Source organism: Ictidomys tridecemlineatus, chromosome 15 (assembly GCF_052094955.1).
Source record: "Ictidomys tridecemlineatus isolate mIctTri1 chromosome 15, mIctTri1.hap1, whole genome shotgun sequence".
Taxonomy (NCBI): Eukaryota; Metazoa; Chordata; class Mammalia; order Rodentia; family Sciuridae; genus Ictidomys; species Ictidomys tridecemlineatus.
The window spans coordinates 55497157-55513826 of record NC_135491.1 but is presented as its reverse complement, the minus strand read 5'-3'; the positions used below and the strand labels follow the sequence as shown (position 1 = coordinate 55513826).

At 53.7% G+C, this 16670-nt stretch overlaps 1 protein-coding gene across 2 annotated transcripts in view; it reads right to left on the bottom strand.

Annotated features, from left to right (window-relative positions):
• The window catches only part of Plcg2 (phospholipase C gamma 2), a 132485-nt gene extending 131045 nt beyond the window's left edge, over positions 1 to 1440 (bottom strand). The window contains exon 1 of one of the 2 annotated variants that reach the window (XM_078032730.1): positions 1185 to 1440. The gene's annotated coding sequence lies outside the window, so the exon portion shown is untranslated. Of the gene's footprint in view, positions 1 to 1100 lie in introns of both variants that reach the window. The other variant, XM_078032729.1, reaches the window with a different exon arrangement.
• Positions 1441 to 16670: the final 15230 nt, after the last annotated feature.

Here is a 16670-nt window from a genome sequence, read left to right as displayed (position 1 = left end):
AGGGGCTATTCATGGGGGCCCTGCTTTAGCTCCTCCACCTGCTGCACCTGGCCTGGTCGGGGAGGCAGCACCAGCTTTAGGCAATTTAAGCATCAGTGAGGCTGGTAATGCGAAGCCCTGGCCCACACGAGTTAGCCATCAGGACGACTACTTGGGGCCAAGGTGAACGTCCAATTCTGTAAAGCCTCCCTGCAGGTCTAACAATAAGGACGATGGCCCGCACCTAGGCAAAGGCCTTTGGCCAGGGGTGGAAACTGCCAGAGTACCCTTCCCATGGGATGGGCTCCAGTTCTCAACCCAGCCCTGAGAAGCAGGCTGCAGTATTTAGGGGAGAAACCAAGACTCGGGGCTCTTCAAGGTACCCCAGGTCACACAGATGGAAGTGAAATTCAAATTAAGTTCTGACTGACGAGGCCACCTGTTTCCCTTTTGCCGTGTCACTCCCTCGCCCCACCAGCCTCTCACCAAATTCAAAACGAGGTGCCAAAATGACTGGGCCCCGCCTCCGACGGAGTCCGGGCACCAAAGGCCTTGTGCAAAAGGGACCCATCCCACCCTCGAATTCTTCCGCTACGAGGGCAGTGACCTCTCTGGGGTTCCCAAACGTGAATCGCACAGGCGCGCGCTCGTATGCTCCTGCGCACGATCGTGGGGTGCGGGAGGGACTCCCGAATTCCCTGGAAACTCCGAGCGTCTCTGGGGAAGGTCTGCGCCTTCCGCGGAGTCGCTCCCGCCCCCTACCACCTGTGTAATACGGGAAGTGCGGTCCCCAGGGGCAGCGAGCTCGGCAGAGGCGATCAGGAGGGACCGCGCCACCCGCGCAGGACCCCTCGGCTGCAGGAACCCCGAACCTCGGCGCCGGCGCGACCCTCTGGGCCGGGACCGCGCCGCGTGGCTCCGACTCCCATTCAAACCGGGGCTGCCCGGCACCGACCCGCGAGGTGGCGCCGGCCGGGGTGAGGAAGTGGCTGGCGGCTGGGCTGGACCCGCGCCGTCACCACCCCGGCCCCGGGCACTGCTGGCCCGGAGCCCTGACGGCGCGCCCCACCCCTGCCCGTGCCGCCGGCGCTCGGGCCAGGTCCCCGCGGGACGATGCCCACCGTGCGCGGGTGCCCCCGGGGCGCAGGTCTCCAGGCGCAGGTCCCGGGTGTCCCGCGTGCGCTCTCGCCCTGCCGGGCGCTCACCTGGCCGCGCCGCCGGGGCGCAGCCGCCCGCTCGCCGCGGGTCGGGGCTCCGGGGCTCCGGGGCTCCGGGGCTCCGGGGTCCGGCGCGCCGTCCGCCGCGGATCCGGCACTCCCTGCAGCGCACCCCGCCGCCGCCGAGCTCCCACTTCTGCTTCGGCTGTGGCCCGCGCCACGTGACTTCGCGGGGCCGTCCCCCTCGCCGCCCCGGTCCGAGGCGGGCCCAGACCCGCCCGCCTCCCGGAGCGTCCCAGCGCAGCGCCCCTGCCTGGAGCCCGTCTGGGCCCGCAGAGGGAGAAACTGAGGCAGCGCGGGGGCTACCTTCTGCCCCTGTCACTTGGCCAGGTGGAGAGAGAATTCCCCACCAATGTAGCACTTATAGGGCTCCTGCTGCACGTGTGACACGCACTTGGTAAACTCTCGCCCTTCCAGAGGCTGCGCTGGAGTCGGAACACCTGTTACTACCCTAAGGCGGGTCACTTCAGTACCGCAGCTTCAGTTTCCCTTTCTGCAAAACGTGATCAAAGTAGTGCCAGTCCCAAAGATGTGTGGTAAGGAACAAAGAACACCAGATATAATTGATGCCCCATTTGCCCAATGAGATGTAAAAATTCTTCAGGAAAAAAACTTGCTTTGGGGCTGGGGATGTGGCTCAAGCGATAGCGCGCTCCCCTGGCATGCGTGCGGCCCTGGGGTTCGATCCTCAGCACCACATACAAACAAAGATGTTGTGTCCGCCTAAAAAATAAATATTAAAATTCTTTCTCTCAAAAAAAAAACTTGCTTTTTTCTATTTCAAACCCTTCCTATGCACATTTGATGGAAGTATCCTCTGGGTGGCTTTAAGTCACCTTCAGAGCTGCCAGGGCACTCCAGTTGCACTTCTCAGTTGCTTGGGTCACAGCATCTCTGAATCCACGACTGTCCTCTCATTGTAAATGCTGGATCGGAAGCCACTGGATCTGTGCTGCTCCGTGGACTCTTGGCTTACCTTGTGACTGGGGTGAGAACCAGGGTTAGTCCCCACAGGTCTAGTGCTTTCTAGATATCAACCACTTGAGACCATGGAGCCAGTTCCCCAGGAATCATGGCCAAATCTGACTGAAATTTGCCCTTTGTTTTTTATTAGAACTTGAACTTCTTTATTTCAATCAATCCTTTAAACAGCACTTCTGGTTGGGCTCATATTTTGCAACGTGCATAAAGTATTAGCTAAGTCACACCTGTGTAACTCATTAATACAAACCTGCATATGTATATGAGGAACAGGTGAAACCTCTTGCTGACAAAATGTGCAATCAGAAGCCGGAGGCGGCTGTAGGGAGCCCCGGCTCCTGCCAGCTGACCTGGAAGAGGCTAATTAATTTCAGTTGGAATTTTCTCCCCTCACTGGGAGCCAAGCAAGAAGAGAACATATAAAACATGCTGCAATTTTCGTCCTGACTGAAGCCTACAGCATTTTTGGATTTCAAATGCCCACGGTGCATGAGGCGGTGGGTATGGTACATGGCAATTTGCTTTTCCTTTTTCTTCATATTTTTAATTCTTTTCTTCTTTGCCTCACTTTTTAATGACCCTCTCCCCGCCCACACCAAGGTGAACAACTAAAGGAATCCAGAGCAAGGAATGGGAGTGTGGGGGCTCCTCATCTCTTCCTCAGACTTCCATTTGGTTGTTAAATAAAAGTAATTGAAAGGTCAGCCCCAGCTCTGGGAGGTTTCAAACATAAAATGATATTTATTTTCCAAGGGATAATGGGGGGGCACTCTGCACATTCAGGCATGTAGGTAGCTGTCCTGGGCCCCAGGTGTTAGGTCAGTGGGTGGTAGAGGCAGGACTTGAACTAGAGTCTGGTGCCGGAGCCCGCGGGCACCTGACCCTTTGCCCATCCCCAGCATTAATAGGAGGTGCTCGGGCAGGGAGTCATGAGTTTGGAACCACCCCACAAGTTAATGAAGGGTCAGGAAGTGACCTCAAAGGGTGGAGGGAACTTTCTTTTCCTTTTCCTATAAAAAGAAAGGAGGAGGAGGGCAGGGAAAATAACAGGAAAGAAAAGTCCCTTCATCCACACTAACTCGGCTCCTTTTATTCTGCACCCCTCACCTGCCCTCAGGTACATACATGCTTTCCCCCACCCCCTCTTCTGTTTGCTGGTGGCCCTGGTACACTGGACCCTTAGCCTCTCTGTGCTCCAATTTCTCCTCTTCGAGGTGGGTATCACGGGGCTGGGGTTGTGGCTCAGCGGTAGAGCGCTCGCCTACCATGGGCAAGGCCCTGGGTTCCATCCGCAGCACCACACAAAAACAAATAAATAAATACATTGTATTCACCTATGACTAAAACTAAATAAATATTTTTTTAAAAAAGAAACAGGTATCACCACAACCCACATCCAAGGGTGAGCATAAGGACTGAGTGAGATGATGGGGGTTAAAGGCCCACCACAAACAGCGCTGGATAATGGGGGGAGCACTCTGCAGGGAATCTAAGCTCAAGTCCAAGGTCTGCCCCTCCCTTAGCTGTATGAATTTGACCTGCTCCCCGCTCAGTGACCCTGTCTGAAACTCCCAATTTCCCCATAGTAACACCTACCTTTGGAATATGCAGAATTAACAAATCCATAGAGACATAAAATAGATTAGTGGTTGCCAAGGAGTAGGTGGGTATGGAGGGTATTGAGGGGTGATGGAGAAGGTGTACAGGATCTCTCTTTGGCATAGTGAAAATGTTCTAGAATTGACCACAGTGATGGTTAAACAGCTCTGTAACCGAAAGCCATTGGAATGTACACTTGGAATGGGTTAACTGTGTGGTATGTGAACTATACTGTCATTATTAATGAGAGTGAGGGGACTGGGGCCCAAACCCAGTCGCTTTACCACTGAGACACATCCCCAGCCCTTTTTAATTTTTGAGACACGTGTTCACTAAGTTGCTTAGAGCCTCACTAAGTTGCTGAGGCTGACCTCAAACTTGTGATCCTCCCGCCTCAGCCTCCCAAGTCACTGGGATGCTAGGTGTGCAGCACCACACCCAGCTGTGAACTATCTCAATAAAGTTTTTCAAACCCTTCCCTTATAAGTTAAAGACTTGAAAATAATGAGTGACCCAGAGTAAGGATGACAACGAGCAACAGCGGCTCTGGTTGTCATGGTCATTATTTTACTGGGGAATCTTCCCATCCTGGACTCCGGTCTCCACCACGGAAGGCAGTGGCCAGGCTGAGGTCACCATCCCGGCCCAGGGAACCACACCAATTTTACCCCTTTGGCCTCAGAAACCCCCAAGAGCCCCTGAGCCTGGTTTCCTTTCCCGGCATTGTTCAGAGTCGTGCCCCTCCCCTGGGGACGAGGCGAGTCCCAGCGGCCGGGCAGGCTGGCAGGCTCTGTGAGAGGAAGCACCACCCAGAACCCGGCAGACCTCAGTAGGGTCACGCTGGGCCTGCCTCCAGCCCCCTGGGCTGCTGGAGCCCAGGCCTGCCTGCCTGGAAGAGCCTCTGGGCCGTGGTCTTCCACGGAGCTTCTTAAGCCCAGGGTCCTGCTGGGACCTTTGACCCTTCAGTCCCAAGTTTCCAATTCTGCAAATATTTCAACAAAAAATGTTGCATTAAAAGGTGCATTAAAATGGATTGGGAATCATAATCTAGAGCTTATATATCATAGTAAATAATATTATATTAAATATAATTATATTATTAGCATATAATTATATACTAGTTTTTATAGGTGTTCCACGTGTGGGATGATGGGACAAAGTCAGTTCACTCAGTCAACAAACACTTGCTGAGCAGCTCTGAGGAGCCGGGCACTGCTGGGCTCCGGAGGAAGTAACAGCTGTCATCAAAGGCCTCCACCGTGGAATCAGAGATAAACTCCCCTTAAATACCATTTCACTTGATCACTCATTCAATGGATTGGTTCAGTCAGTCCACAGCATTTACTGAGCACCTACTACCTGTCTGTCGCTCCTCTAGGGTCTGGGGATAAGAGGAAGAAAGATTCATTCTGTCAGGAGCCACAGACCCATGCAAGAGGCCAGCGGGAAGCAGCTGACTCCATACCCACTGAAACGGCCAACATGACCGCTGACCGTGCCCAGTGCAGGTGGGATGCCAAGCAACTGGGGGTGTGAGCAGGGGCGGCCTCGTGGGGAAACAGAGGGCAGTTTCTTAAAAAGTTAGACACACACTTCCCACAGGACCCGGCCATCTCACCTGTGTTTACCCAAGGGAAATGGAAACATATGTCCATGCAAAAACTGCACGGTAATGTTTACAGTAGCTGTATTCGTAATCACTGAGGAGCGGAGATACCCAGCGTCTGCCAGCTCCTGAGTGGATCAACAAACACGCACCAAAGACACAGCCCTGGGCCGGGAAAGTCACGACTGGCACGGCTCGAGCCCGATGCCAAGGGAAGACACCAGCAGCAAGAGGCCGGGGAGAGCCTGATTCTACTTACGTGGCCTTCAGGAAGGACCACGGTGTAGACAGAGGACCGAGCGGTGGACGCCAGGGGCTGGGCTGAGGGGCAGGGCTGCTGCAGAGGAGCTGGGGGAGAGCTGGGGGGCAGTTGTCGGGTTGTTTAGTTTGCTTGCTTTTTCGTTGTCACTCTGGTAGAATCACCCAACTTCATAATTTGCCAAACCTCACAGAAATATCCTCCCAAGGGGTGAGTCCTGCTGCATGGAAACCGCACTCTTTAAAAGGTGGAAAGGGATGGCCCAGGGGAGGAGAAGGAACGGTGGCGCAGGCCACAGAAAGTCAGGAGGGCTTCCTGCAGGTGGGCGTCCTCCAACGGAGACCCCTGAAGGGGCCGAGTGGGTCAGCCACAGGTGGGGGAGGGGGAGGAGGGCGGGAGTCCAGAAAGCAGGATCGGTGACAATGACGTGCCCCTGGGAGCGGCTCTGGGTGCTGGAGCACGGCGTCTGTGGCAAAGTGACACTGGTCAGCTCCCGCCCGCAGAGCCTGCGAGTCCTACTGAGGGATTGGGGGCAATAGGGAGCAGAGGAGTGGCCAGGACGGGGCTGTGCTTTGGGGAAAGCCCCCTGTGAGCGGCCGGGGGCAAGGGAGGGAGCCAGGCCTGAAGCAGGAGGGCGCCCAAGGTGCTCTTTCCCAGTGTCACCTGAGGAACACTGACAGACGCTTGCTGTGTGCACGGCACTGGTCTAGAAGCCGGGAAACCAAAGGAACGATGGAAACAAAGTTCAAAAACCAAACACTCCCTGGGGCTCTTCCATTCTACAAGGAAGACAGACCCAAGCAAGGACCCCCAAAGAGGGCCATTTCAGATGGGCCTGACCATTTCAGACAGCAGCTGAACATCCCAGGAGAGGCAGGGAAGGGACTCACACATGGCCTCCGAGGCTCTGGAGGAGGGGACATTTGGGCAGCCCGAGCAGGAGGAAGAGGGGCCTGTGAAGTCAGAGCCCAGGGGCTGACCTTCCGGCCACTGACACAGCGGGGCAGGAGGCTGGGGCAGCTGGTGCACAGCCCGGGCTCCCCCAATCCCCGGGGCCTGCCAGGAACAGCCAGGTCCTCCCTAGGGGGTCAGCCTGGGGAGGAGCAGCAGAGCCTGGCCCTGGGAGCAGCTAGGCCTCACCCCGGCTGCAACCTTCTGCTGGGTGAGTGATTGCTCAGGCCCCGAGTGTTGGAGAACCAGCCGGGTCAGGACAGGCAGGTTTCCTCCTGGCCCTGACAGTCACGGCTGTTGCCATTCTAAACAGTGCCCGTGTTGACAAAACCACGCCAGCCCCAGAGACACCTGGGAAGGTTGAGCCTGGATCTTAAATTGGAAAAACAGAAAGTAATAAAAGACCCAAGCAAGCCAACACACATTGGCGCCTTATGACTCAGGGGTCCCGGGGTCCTCTGTCCACAGACCTGGCTCCTTCTTGGGCCCTGCAGGACCCTCCAGTGTGTCACCTCCTTCCCCCCAGCCACACAGCACAGAGTCCACAGAGAACATCTGCCGAGGTGTTTAGCTGCCTGATTTAGCTGCTGAACCCCATCAACCCTCCACTGTGTGAGGGGTCAAGGTGTCGTGGGTGTAGGAGTTTCCTGGGACGCTGTAGCAAGGGCCACACCTGCTGACCTGCAGGCTAGACACCTGGGGCAGGTGTCAGCAGGGCTGTTCCTGCCCCAGACTCTGAGGGAGCCTCTGTTGGGGATGTGGGTTGGGATGTGGCTCAGTGGTGAAGGGCTCCCTGTCCTTGGGGTACCTTGGCTGGTAGATGCACCACTTCAGTGTCTGCCTCTGTTGTCACTTGGCCCTCTCTGTGTCTCTGTCTTCGTGTCATTTTCCTTCTTCACATCTCTCTGTGCTCGGGTTTCCTTCTCTTTCTAAGGACAGCAGATGGGGGTGTCCACCCGAATCCAGTAGCTGCCAACAGTCTCTCTCCAGATATGGTTGCATCCTGAGCCTCCAGGTGGACTTGAATCTTAGGGTCGCTATTCAACCCAGTTCTGAACAAGATGGAGAAAAGCAGGCTCACCAGACCTCTGAGATGACCGGGATGCCGAGTGTTGGCACAGCTTGTGACTGCCAAGGGCGGGAAGCAGGGGGCCTCCAGGCAGCATGTTGATGATGGGCAGGGCTGACCTGCCTTTGAAGGAGGGATCTACCCAAAGCCAGCTGTGGATTTCCAAGCACCCCTGCCCAACACCTACCACGAACCACACGTTCTTCCCCAATGTGACACCAACGTCCCTCCTCTGTGGGGTGGGGTCCCGGTTCCCTTCCCTTGAAGATTCTGGTAACTTTTTCTAACTGCCCCCAATGGACAGTGGCAGAAGGAACAACGCATGACAGCTTCTTCCTAGCTTGGGACACATGTCCTAGAGCCCAAAGCTGGCAGCGCAGCCAGCTCCTCTACATTCATTACGCTGGGAGACCACACAGGGACACGGGATGCCCAGGAGGCCCGGGTGCTCCAGCCCCTTGTCTCCAGTCCCCCAGCATGGGCACCAGGCCTCGGGGAGGAAGCCCGTGAGACGGTGTGAGCACAAGCTTGCAGCTGCATGAGGGACCCTTGGTGGGCAGCGCCCGGCCACTCCCAAGTTCTCCTCCCCTGGAGCCCACGAAAGACAGCCAGCAAGCACTATTGTTTTAAGCCACTGCCTTCTGCACTGGATTCCTGTGGAGCAGTAGGGAACTGATCCAGGGGTTCGTCTGCTGAGTGAGGCTTGCAAGTTTGGGACAGAGCAGAATTATCCAGGGCAGTGGAGGCAGGCCGGGTTCTGCCCTCCTTCCACCCTCTGAGCCCTCCTCTTCTGCCCCTCCTCTCAATCAACCTGAACAAGTGCTTTAAGACATCCACCTGAAGGGACTCCATAAGGTCAGCCTCCGGAAAGTCGCATCTCAGAGCAGCCCTCCCCTTCAGCTTCCCTCGACCTGAAGAATCTGGTTCCATCCTGTGGCGCTCTGTCCTGTGTTAAGGAAAGAATACAAATTCTACCTACATGTCATTTAAATTAACAGTTGAGAGCTGCTTTTTAAAAATAACAGTGGCACAAGCCTATCATCCCAGTGACTCGGGAGGCTGAGGCAGAAGAATTGCAAGTTCAAAGCCAGCCTCAGCAACCTAGCAAGACACTGTCTCAAAATTAAAAATAAGAAGGGCTGGGGATGTGGCTCAGTGGTAAAATGCCCTGGGTTCAATACTCGATACCCCCCCCAAAAAAAAAAAAAAACTTAAGCTGCATGGAGAGATGGATAAAGACAATGGGCCAGGTTCCGTTCTAAACCTCACGCCTCATTGCTTTGCTCCGCCCATCCCATCCCACTTACTGTCTCCATTTACCACGTAGGAAATGGAGGCACAAAGAACTTTAAACCATGACTGAGGTCATAAGGATGGTCAGGGAAAGAGGTATGACTCGAGTGGGTCCCTCAGCCCCGAGACAGCCCACACTGAACCATGACAGCACCCACCTTGCACGCATGCACTGATTTCATGTCAAGATGACTGCGATTTCACACCTGAAAACCACTGACACGGAAGCACCACACAGTGGGCTTCTGCCGCGCTCTTAGGCTGCCCAGTGAAACTGCCCTCCTGTATTTGGGCTCCCCACTTAGGAGGAGTCAAGGGGGAGCCAAAACCTGCTTTCCCAGACTCCCTTGCAGCTAGGGTATGGCCATTCCACCAGCCTCATGTTCAAAAGCTGGCTGGCTACAAGAGGAGCAGGTGTCAAAGGGCACGTACCTGGCAGAGACACCTGGTGTCTGGAGGCAGCAGGCTCAGAGGTTGCAGCATCCTGAGGCCCAAAGAACCTGCTCTGCTGTCTGAGCCAAGTCCTGGCAGGCGCCACTCGACAGGAGGTACTGACACGTGATTTTGCTTTGGTAGGCCCAAGACTTGGATCTCTGCCCTCCTGGAGACTCAGCAAGCCACCTAATACCCTTTTTCATTAAAATATTTTTTGGTTGTCAACAGACCTTTATTTTTATATGAAGTGCTGAAAATTGAACCCAGTACCTCACACGTGCTAGGCAAGCACTTACCGCTGAGCCACAACTCCAGCCCTTAGTATCCTTTAATAAGTCCTTGTTTCTGCTAAGGTGAGAATGGGCTCCAGTCCCACCTCCTACAATAGACAGATATCCTGTACCTTCAGGGTGGTTTAACTATGCAAAGAAAGCTCTGCAGAGCTAGCACCAGAAAGGAGCTACTACGAGTGGGTGCTCAGGAGAACGGATAATACCCCGTTATGTATTTATGGGGAAATGGGCCACATATGTCCATCTAGTCAGCCACCTCGGGGAGGTGGTAACAGTGGCTGTGCCTAGGAGGAGTGTGAGTGACGGGGCTCAGGGGAGAAGAAGGCTTATTTTAGACGTCTATAATTTTGTATCTGTGTAGATATTACCTGTCAAAAAACAAAAACATAACTGAGTGTACTGAAAAGACAAGAGGGAACATGATTAAATGTTAGCTGGACTGTTCTTGGGGTGGTTATTTTTTCATCTCTCTGTATTTCTGCATTTCTAAAATATGAAAAGTGAACTTTAAAAATCAGCTTTAAAAGGGACCGTGGATGTGGCTCAGTGGTAGAGTGCTGGCCTGGCATGCATGAGGCCCTGGCGGGGTCCAATTCCCAGCACTCCAAAAAATAATAATAATAATAATAATAATAACAAAAATCAAATGAAAGAAATAATGAAGAACTGGAGCCCACAGAATGGGAGAAGATATTGGAACGCCGTGTCAGATAAACACTTAGAGTCTATGAGGAACTCTTACAACCCAATAACAGAAAACAACCCCATTAAAATGGGTGAGGATGAATAATGGCTACTAATGACATGTAAAGGTGCCAGCCAGGAAGTGCACGCGGACACTCTGGTGCAATCCACTTCACACCTGTAGTAAGCTCAGTTGAAAAGACAGACAGACAACACAGTAGAAATACTCCAGGAGGCCGGGGCGGCGACTGCCTCATAGAGCTCCCAGAGCTCAGGAAGAAAGCCAAGCGCTAACCAATGGCACGAAGTCAGACTAAGAAAACCTACGGAATGGGAGGAAGTATTTCCAGTTACTCTTCCTACGGAGGATTAATACTTGGGATATATAAAGAACTCACTGGGGGCTGGGGCTGGGGCTCAGCAGTAGAGCACTCACCTAGCACGTGCAAGGCCCTGGGTTCGATCCTCAGCACCACATATAAATAAATAAAATAAAAGTATTGTGTGCAACTACAACAAAGCAAGAAAGAACGAACGAACAAACTGGGCCAGGCGTGATGGCACATGCCTATAATTCCAGCAACTCAGGAGGCTGAAGCAGGAGGATCACAATTTTGAGGTCAGCCTCAGCAATCTAGCAAAGCCCTAAACAACTTAGTGAGACTCTGTCTCAAAATAATATATATATATATATATATATATATATATTTTTTTTTTTTCCTTAAAGGGCTGGGGATGTGGCTCAGTGGTACCTTTGGGTTCAATCCCTGGTATAAAAAACAAAATAAACAAACAAAAAAAAAAAAAACCTCACTGGAACATAGCTCAGTGGTATAGCACTTACCTAACATGTGCAAGACCTGGGTTCAATTCTCAGTGTCATTAAAAAATGATAATAATAAAGCTGGACGCAGTGGCAAATGCCTATAATCCCTGTGACTTGGGAGGCTGAGACAGGAGGATCACAAGTTCAAGACCAGCCTCAGCAACTAAGCAAGGTCCTAAGCAATTTAGTGAAACCCTGTCTCAATTAAAAATAGAAAGGGCTGAGGATGTGGCTCGGTGGTAAGGTACCTTTGGATTCAAGCTCCAGTACCAAAATAAATAAATAATAGGATATATAAGGAACTCAAAAAACTCAACACCAAAATTAACAAATAAATAACCCATTAAATAAATGGGCAAATGAGTTAAACAGACTTCTCAAAAGGACAATTCTATAAAAAAATGTTCAACATCCTTAGCCATCAGGGAGATGCAAATCAAAGCTACACGAAGAGTCCACCTCCATCCAGTCAGAATGTCATCATTAAGAATGACAGTAACAATTGCTGGTGAGGATCTGGGGAAAGGGACCCTACACAATGTTGGAGGAAATGTAAATTAACACAGTCACCCTAGAAATCAGCATGGAGGCTCCTCACAACCCTAAAACTGGATCCAGCCATACCACTCCTGATATATAACCAAAAGACTTAAAGCCAGTGTACTTTAGAGGTACCTGCATCCCCATGTCTCTAAAGCACAACTCACAATAGCCAAGTTATGGAGCCAGCCTAGGTGTCCGCCCACAGATGAACGGATACAGAAAATGTGGTGTATAGACATGACGGAGTTTCACTCAGCCATAAAGAAGGAAATTAGGTCATTTGCAAGAGAATGGATGAAACTGGAGAACATCATATTAAGCAAATAAGCAGATTGAGAAAGACAAGGGTTGTGTGATTTCTCTCATATGTGGAAACTAGAGGAAAAAAAAATGGATCTCATGAAAAAAGAAAGAAGAATGTGTACCTGACCAGCGGCGTTATGCAAAATAACCCAAGTGTCCATCACCTGATGAAGGGATACCCAAAATGTGGTCCACTCACACACCTGAATGTCATCAGCAATAAAAAGACATGAAGTCCTGAGCCACGGTACTGCAGGGTGAACCGTGAAAACTTTGGGTTAAGCCAAAGAAGAAAATCACAAAGACTACCTGTTGCGCGATTTCATACACTGAACCGTCCAAAGAGCCAATCCAGAGACGGGAGAAAGACCGTGGCGGGAGGGATGGGAACCCAGGGCAGGGTGGCGTCATGCCACTCTGACCGCCCTGAGACCACGAGATGGTGCACTCAGGTGGGTGAGCATCGTGGGATGCGAACTGCATCTGACAAAGCTGGTTTTTAAGTGTAGAAGGTGGCCCTGGGGTGCCTCTGTGGGAGGAGCTTCCCTGGCCTGTGCGGGGTCCTGGGTTCCGTCTCCAGAACTGCAGAATCCAGCCCGGGGAGAATGCCAAACAACGGCTCTTCTCTAGAAGCTTACTTTGGGGGTTTTATGTGTTTGGGTTTTGTGTGTGTGGTGTGTGGTGTGTGTGTGTGTGGTGTGTGGGGGTGTGGGTGTGTGTGGGTGTGGGTATGGGTGGATGCTCTTGTATGGCTGGGAAGAAAGCTGGAGCCCAGCCAATGTGTCCTGCAGGGATGGACAGACAGATGATGAGTGGAGGGACGGATGACTAGGGAATGGGGGGTGGAGAGGAGGAGGGTGGTGGAGAGGAGGAGGGTGGGTGGGCCCGTGGTCACTTGGGGGGATGAGCAGAGGAGCCGGTGGACGGTGACTGGGTGCCCTGGTAGGTGGGGGGCGATGAGTGCCTGGGTGGGAGGCTGTTTGGGTCCCTCCTGGAGCTTTCTTTTCCCTTTGACTCACCCAAAAGTGAAGAGGATAGAACTACCCTAATGACTCTCTCCTAAAACAACAGAAACGCTTCTCTGGCACCGCCCACTGCAGCGGTGATCCCTGCTCCGGGCTGTGTCGGTGCTGCCCTCTGCACTTCCTCTCCTGTACCAGGGCAGGGAGAGCCCCTCCCTCCCTGCACAACTTCTGGACACTGGCACAGAGGCTGGTGTGTGGGGCCCGGGCCGCCTGCACGATCTCGGCTCTCAAGACGCTTTAGTTGTGAGCAAACTGCAGAGGGGTCCCTGGAAAGGCAGGCTCTGCGGGAGCCGTGTCTAACTCTTGCTTGGGCCACCCCATCTCTCCGGGCTCCCAGTTCTTCATCTATAAAACTGTGCTGGTGACACCCTCCACGGGAAGTCTGTGGCTCTTCACCACTGACACCAATGGAAAGCTACAGGGCCAGGAACCAGCACTCACCTTCCTTCCACCACCCGACTCTGTGCTTGTCCTCCCCTGGCCCGAGACAGTAGATGGTGTGGTCATCTGCAGGGGTTCTCTGTTCTGATGACTCAGATTTGAGTCCCTGCCCTGCCCCCTCTACTGCGTGACCTCAAGGAGGATCCTTAACCTCTCTGTGCTGCTTATAATAGGGTGATAATAGGAGCTGTCTTGCTTTTTTTTTTTTTGGATCAAGGAGATAAACCGCATGAATTGCTGAGGATGGCGACTGGTACAGAATGGTGCTCCATGGAAACTGGCACATTGCTACCAATCCAGCCAGCGCCTCCCTCCCGGCCCTCCAGGGGAAGCACCCCCAGTGCTGGGCCACGCCCACCCCTAATCTCACAGCGATGGCCTCCTCTACCCTGCGTCAGTGCCCTACCAGCCTCCAAAGCCCTCTGTGGCCTTGAACAGGATGCCCACCTTTCCTCCCAGAAATGCCGTTACCTTCTTGGTCTCCATGGAGACAGCAGGGGCTGGAGTCAGGCCTGGATGCAGTGGGACCGGAGGCTCAGCCGCGCCCTGACGTGGCTCATCAGGGAGGTGCCCAAGCTGCCTGTGGACCTGGAGTGGCACTATTCGCCGAGGGCCAGGAGCCCCTGAGAACAGCACGAAGGGGTCCTCAGGCTCCTGCAGAGACAGCTCAGGTGCTGAAGTTAGGGGCATGGCAGGGGTAGCCCACCACCTCCGCCTCTGAGTTGGCTGGTAGCACTTCTCTGCTCGCCAAGACCCCAGACATCTTTTGTCTCATCTGAACCCCCTGCTCCTGGCTCTAAAGTTGATGGAGGCAGAGGTCCAAAGCCATTTGACAGATGAGGAAGCAGGCTCAGAGAGGTAAGGCAATTTGCCTAAAGATACACAGCTGGTTTGCCCTCTTCCAAAGTGTCCCTCCCTTTGTGCCATTCCCTCCATGGTGACCTTGGTCGAGGACACTGCTTATAATCCAGACTCGGAAAGTCAGTGTAGCTCTAAGGACAGACTTCCAGTGTTGCAGTACCTGGGACATAGTTGTAGGTGTTCAATAAATATTCTTGAAACAATGTCCTATCATTTTAAATTTTAAAATGGTGAGTTTTGAGTACCTGCGAGGCAGCAGGATTTTCCTACACATTATTCCATTTATCTTCACAATACTCTATGTAATACCCCAGAGTAGGTGTCAGGGCCCCCGGGTCCCTCCAAACACTTGAGGCAGGCTGGTTTTGGCATTGCTGATGGCAGTGTCGGTGGAGTCTGGGTCTATCCATGGCCCCGAGCACCTGCTCCTTTCCAGCCCTTGAGGCTGACACACTGTTGAGTGGGCGCGCTGCCTTGTGAATGCCCACCAATCGCCCCTCCTGATGCGAGGTAAAAGGAGCAGCGGAGACCCAAACGGAACAGGAGAAGGGCTGGAAGTCAGAGAGCTCCTGGGAGACTTCCCTGTCCCCTCCCCTCAGGGAGAGACGGAGAACCCCGGAGTGGGTCCCTAGATCAGCTCCCAGCCACGGTCCCCAAGGAGCAGCGTCCTGCCAGGCCTGGCCATGGCTGTGGTGGGGACCAGGCCAGTGCAGTGCCCTCGGGCTGCTCAGCCTCCACGGAGCTGGGACCTTCCTGGCCCTCCAGGGAGCCCGGCTACTGGAGCAACTCTCGTGCCCCCAGCCACCCCTCACCCCCCAGCCCCACGGGAGCCCTCCAACCACGTCTCCTGGGGAGGCAGGGCCTGGCCACCAGCCCGCTTCCTCCGGGTCCTCAGCCGCCCCTCCTGCTGGCTCCTCTCAGCCTGTCCCCACATGCAGCTCCCAGACCAGCCCAGCCATGGGGAGTGGTCGGTCAAGATCAAAGGGAAGGAGAAGGGGCTCCCCTTGGCCTGGGCCAGGTCAGCGTCCCAGCATCCCCCTCCAGGCCTGGCTCAGGGTCTCCCAGAACTGGCTCTGGAGGTCTCCCTGGCTCAAGCCATGGTGGAAAGAAAGGCACGTCCTCTAGATGGACATAGAGTCCCAGAGACCAAAATGACAACCTTGAGTCCTGGAGAGGGACAAGGGCCAGCTCCAAAAAGATGACCCCTGGAGGGCCAGGCTGGCAAGATGCCACCCAGGCAGTAAGACCTGGACTGCAGGGCTGGGCCTCAGCAAGAGGACGAGAGGCCCCGGGACCCCAGGAGGATGTCACTGCACCAGGCACCAGCCCCAGTGCTGCAAATGTTCTGTGTCTGGGACCCATCTGTCACCGGAGCCTAAGGTGCTCCACTCTGTCCATCTCAGGCCACCAACAGCAACACAGCAGTGGGAGCAGCCGGCCTGGGCAGTAGCCGAGCCAGGCTCTGAACTCATGATACGTCCCTTGATTCCATATGGCCCTGGCCACAGTAGGGCCAGAGGGGCCTCCCCAGCACATAGCCCTACTTAAAACCCCAGGGCTTCTAGCAGCTTCTCAAAACACTGAACAGAGCCGGCCACAGAGGCACATGCCTATAATCCCTCCATAGGCTCAGGAGGCAGGAGGATCTTGAGTTCAAAGCCAGCCTCAGCAACTTAGCGAGACCCTAAGCAACTCAGTGAAACCCTAAGCAACTCAGTGAGACCCTGTCACTAAATAAAATACAAAATAGGGCTGGGGATGGGGCTCAGTGGTCGACTGCCCCTGAGTTCAATCCCGGTACCAAAAAAAAAAATTAAAAATTAAAAAAAAATCAATAAACTAAACACAGCACTACCAGTAACTCTACTTCTCTTGGGTCATACCCAAAAGGATTGAAGGCAGGGACTTGGGTGGCATTTGTGCCCTGCAATTCAGAGCAGCCCAAAGTCAGTTGACAAAATGGACAGACCAACTGCACCTGGGGGTCCCCGTGGAATATTAGTCAATCACAGAATGGAGACTCCATGTGCTGCCCTGTGGGTGATCCTCCAGGACACTGTGCCAGGGGACACAGCCAGTCATGACAGGAGTGGCACTGTGTCAGTAGGAGGTCACATGGAATAAGGAGGACACATTCATAGGGTCAGAGGTGGGATAATGAGCCTTGGAGGAGGAAGGCAGAGTCCCCGTTTCATGGGGCCAGAATTTAGTGTGGAGAGAGGAGAAAGTTCTGGAGGAAGATGATGGTGACGGTAACACAGTGTCGCTCAACTGTGCACTTAAGAAAGGCTAGGGCTGGGGATGT